Raw genomic sequence first — 5360 nt, 5'->3', positions numbered from 1 at the left:
CTAGGCCGTCATTGAAAATAAGAATTTGTTCTTAACTGACTTGCCTAGTTAAATAAAGGTTTAAAAAAAAAATTGCAGTGTTTTCCCATGATTCTTGTGTATGGCCTAATTGCGTTTAAGTCACTAAGTTCTGCAATTGGCAGCAGTTTAAGCAGTGCCCTAACCCCCAATGGGGGGAGTGAACTGTATGGTTGGATGGGGAACCTATTACTTACATCATGTAACAATCCAAAACAGTACAATTAGTAAAAAGAGACATTTTAGGATAGTTCACTCTCACTAAAATCAAGAGGTTTCAGATCTCTAAAGTGATCTAATGTAGAGATGAGTCCTTAACCCATAGTGCAGATGAAGCTCTACACGTGACAATGACAGCAAGTTGAGCGTGTCTTAGATAAATTCCTGCTGAATGAGGTCAACTTTTTTTTGTTTTTTTGCATATAAACAGTGGTATGCCTGCTGCAGTCACACTGCGTGCTGAATACCGGTCTGAACATTCCTCATGATTACACAGAAGGTGAATCCTTTCTCTTCTCCCTGTTGGCATAAATCTCTTAGCATTTTGTATAAGGAAGTGCTGGTCAACAGTGGCATGTTTGCATGTAATAATCCTTCATTTATAATCCTAAATAGCATCATCAGGTACTTGACATTTCTGAAGCAGATGCCACCACATTCAGTGCATGCCAGACTGTCTCAAGGCCTGTACCTCTAATGATGACTTTGTAGCCCTCTAGGTCCACTCGGACAAGAATGAGAGGAATCCATAATACCGTGATTGACTCAGACCTCTGCAATGCTGACGCACACAGCCACCAGCATCCCTTCGACATTGTTGCCCTGTTTGATTCCAAACAAGATACACACTTAGTTGTTACATAAAAGCCACTGTGATATGATCATGTGGTCCAGCCAGCCAATATAAACTGGACAACTTGATTACGTTTTCGCTAAAGGGTTTGAGAAAAGAATAGCACCACTTATTACAATGGAGTTTTGTTCCTATTAAGCTGAGTTGCCTCTGGGGGAAGTGTCCTCCTCTTACTCACTAAACACCCCATTATTGTGCTGTAGGACTGGCGTGACGTACCAGAGCACCAGAGGGAAACAAAGTCTTGTGATTATCACTTGAGACATACTCTATTGAAAAGGCTTTGTTCCATGGTAATAGAGCACAATGCATTTTGTTGAACTGATATGCTTTTATTGGCCTTTGTTTATGTAAAGACTAAATATGGGACTAAAGGGACGACCTTTCATAGTAGGTTACAAAATATTGTTACACAAAGACCTTTCATGAAAAGACTTCAATAGATGGCACAATAAATGGCCGACCTATTAAATTCAATTTTGCATTATTCAGGCATTTATGAATGCATATTTTAGGCTACACGCTTAGGGGGAAAAAAGGTGCTATCCAGAACCTAAAAGGTTCTAGGTATAACCATTTTGGGTTCCATGTAGAACCCGTACTACAGATGGTTCTACATGGAACCAGAAAGGGTTCTCCTATGAAGACAGCAGAAGAACCCTTTTGGAACCCTTTTTTCTAGAGTGGATAGGATCAAGTTATTTCCTGAATTGAGTGAGCTGAGAAGGTGCATTGGCTCTGTCAGCACCTCACAGAAACGTATTTGACCCAGGATACATCCACAGTTCAATCATAGAGTCCCATGGAGGAACCACAGACGTCCATAGGTTATGACCTAAATAATCACAAGCCTATGTGAGGTCACTGAACATATGCCCGAAAGCCTGATCGAGTCATCTCTAATATGTTATACAATGACTCAATTGTAGTCTATGGTGCTGCCAGTATACGTTTTATGTAAAGTCCTGTTGGGACAATGCCAAGACAAAGTCAGTCATGCTGGTGCCAAGGACGATGGATGCTTCTTGGATCATAATGGTTCCTAGCCAGATGAGTAAGCACCTGACGCAGAGCCAGCATTGGGACTGGGAGAGGTATGGAGATGCCTTAGAACTCCGTCACCTTCTGCAGAATGAGCTATGCTGAGCTGTTCTTTCAATGATATACAGTTGAAGTCAGAAGTTTACATACACAGGTTGGAGTCATTAAAACTCATTTTTCAACCACTCCACAAATTTCTTGTTAACAAACTATAGTTTTGGCAAGTCGGTTAGGACATCTACTTTGTGCATGACACAAGTAATATTTCCAACAATTGTTTACAGACAGATTATTTCACTGTATCACAATTCCAGTGGGTCAGAAGTTTCATACACTAAGTTGACTCTGCCTTTAAACAGCTTGGAAAATTCCAGAAAATGTCATGGCTTTATCAGCTTCTGATAGGCTAATTGACATCATTTGAGTCAATTGGAGGTGTACCTGTGGATGTATTTCAAGGCCAACCTTCAAACTCAGTACCTCTTTGCTTGACATCATGGGAAAATCAAAAGAAATAAGCCAAGACCTCAGAAAAAAATTGTAGACCACAAGTCTGGTTCATCCTTGGGAGCAATTTCCAAACGCCTAAAGGTACCACGTTCATCTGTACAAACAATAATATACAAGTATAAACACCATGGGACCACACAGCCGCCATACCGCTCAGGAAGGAGACGCATTCTGTCTCCTAGAGATGAACGTACTTTGGTGCGAAAAGTGCAAATCAATCCCAGAACAACAGCAAAGAACCTTGTGAAGATGCTGGAGGAAACAGGTACAAAAGTATCTACAGTGGGGAGAACAAGTATTTGATACACTGCCGATTTTGCAGATTTTCCTACTTAAAAAGCATGTAGAGGTCTGTAATTTTTATCATAGGTACACTTCAACTGTGAGAGACGGAATCTAAAACAAAAATCCCGAAAATCACATTGTATGATTTTTAAGTAATTAATTAGCATTTTATTGCATGACATAAGTATTTGATACATCAGAAAAGCAGAACTTAATATTTGGTACAGAATCGTTTGTTTGCAATTACAGAGATCATACGTTTCCTGTAGTTCTTGACCAGGTTTGCACACACTGCAGCAGGGATTTTGGCCCACTCCTCCATACAGACCTTCTCCAGATCCTTCAGGTTTCGGGGCTGTCGCTGGGCAATACGGACTTTCAGCTCCCTCCAAAGATTTTCTATTGGGTTCAGGTCTGGAGACTGGCTAGGCCACTCCAGGACCTTGAGATACTTCTTACGGAGCCACTCCTTAGTTGCCCTGGCTGTGTGTTTCGGGTCGTTGTCATACTGGAAGACCCAGCCACGACCCATCATCAATGCTCTTACTGAGGGAAGGAGGTTGTTGGCTAAGATCTCGCAATACATGGCCCCATCCATCCTCCCCTCAATACGGTGCAGTCGTCCTGTCCCCTTTGCAGAAAAGCATCCCCAAAGAATGATGTTTCCACCTCCATGCTTCACGGTTGGGATGGTGTTCTTGGGGTTGTACTCATCCTTCTTCTTCCTCCAAACACGGCGAGTGGAGTTTAGACCAAAAAGCTCTATTTTTGAATCATCAGACCACATGACCTTCTCCCATTCCTCCTCTGGATCATCCAGATGGTCATTGGCAAACTTCAGACGGGCCTGGACATGCGCCTGCTTGAGCAGGGGGACCTTGTGTGCGCTGCAGGATTTTAATCCATGACGGCGTAGTGTGTTACTAATGGTTTTCTTTGAGACTGTGGTCCCAGCTCTCTTCAGGTCATTGACCAGGTCCTGCCGTGTAGTTCTGGGCTGATCCCTCACCTTCCTCATGATCATTGATGCCCCACGAGGTGAGATCTTGCATGGAGCCCCAGACCGAGGGTGATTGACCATCATCTTGAACTTCTTCTATTTTCTAATAATTGCGCCAACAGTTGTTGCCTTCTCACCAAGCTGCTTGCCTATTGTCCTGTAGCCCATCCCAGCCTTGTGCAGGTCTACAATTTTATCCCTGATGTCCTTACACAGCTCTCTGGTCTTGGCCATTGTGGAGAGGTTGGAGTCTGTTTGATTGAGTGTGTGGACAGGTGTCTTTTATACAGGTAACGAGTTCAAACAGGTGCAGTTAATACAGGTAATGAGTGGAGAACAGGAGGGCTTCTTAAAGAAAAACTAACAGGTCTGTGAGAGCCGGAATTCTTACTGGTTGGTAGGTGATCAAATACTTATGTCATGCAATAAAATGCAAATGAATTACTTAAAAATCATACAATGTGATTTTCTGGATTTTTGTTTTAGATTCCGTCTCTCACAGTTGAAGTGTACCTATGATAAAAATTACAGACCTCTACATGCTTTGTAAGTAGGAAAACCTGCAAAATCGGCAGTGTATCAAATACTTGTTCTCCCCACTGTATATACACAGTAAAACGAGTCCTATATCGACATAACCTGAAAGGCCGCTCAGCAAGAAAGAAGCCACTGCTCCAAAATTGCCATAAAAAAGCCAGACTACAGTTTGCAACTGCACATGGGGACAAAGATCATACTTTTTGGATTAATGTCCTCTGGTCTGATGAAACAAAAATAGAACTGTTTGGCCATCGTTATGTTTGGAGGAAAAAGGGAGGCTTGCAAGCTGTCACCCCCAACAGCATCATGTTGTGGGGGTGCTTTGCTGCAGCAGGGACTGGTGCACTTCACAAAATAGATGGCATCATGAGGGAGGAAAATTGTGGATATATTGAAGCAACATCTCAAGACATCAGCCAGGAAGTTAAAGCTTGGTCGTAAATGGGTCTTCCAAATGGACAATGACCCCAAGCATACTTCCAAAGTTGTGGCAAAATGGCTTAAGGACAACAAAATCAAGGTATTGGAGTGGCCATCAAAGCCCTGGCCTCAATCCTATAGAAAATGTGTGGGCAGAACTGAAAAAGCGTGTGCGAGCAAGGAGGCCTACAAACCTGACTCAGTTACACCAGCTCTGTCAGGAGGAATGGGACAAAATTCACCCAACTTATTGTGGGAAGCTTGTGGAAGGCTACCCTAAACATTTGACCCAAGTTTAACAATTTCAAGGCAATGCTACCAAATACTAATTGAGTGTATGTAAACTTCTGACCCACTGGGAATGTGATGAAAGAAAAAAGTTGAAATAAATAATTCTCTATTATTCTGACATTTCACATTCTTAAAATAAAGTGGTGAATCTAACTAACCTAAGACAGGGAATTTTTTACTATGATGAAATGTCAGGAATTGTGAAAAACTGAGTTTAAATGTATTTGGCTAAGGTGTATGTAAACTTCCAACTTCAACTGTATAATTGATTGTCTGTAGAACAGTTCATTCTGTTTATAGATGCTTTACTTGCGCCATTCAGAGAGCCGTGAGGATCCACAGTTGACCATTAAAACAGTTTAACTGACTATCTGCCCTGGCAGGCAGTCACACACACAGGAC

This window comes from Salvelinus alpinus, chromosome 1 (genome assembly GCF_045679555.1).
Source record: "Salvelinus alpinus chromosome 1, SLU_Salpinus.1, whole genome shotgun sequence".
Classification (NCBI taxonomy): Eukaryota; Metazoa; Chordata; class Actinopteri; order Salmoniformes; family Salmonidae; genus Salvelinus; species Salvelinus alpinus.
Note: the sequence above shows the minus strand (reverse complement) of the source record.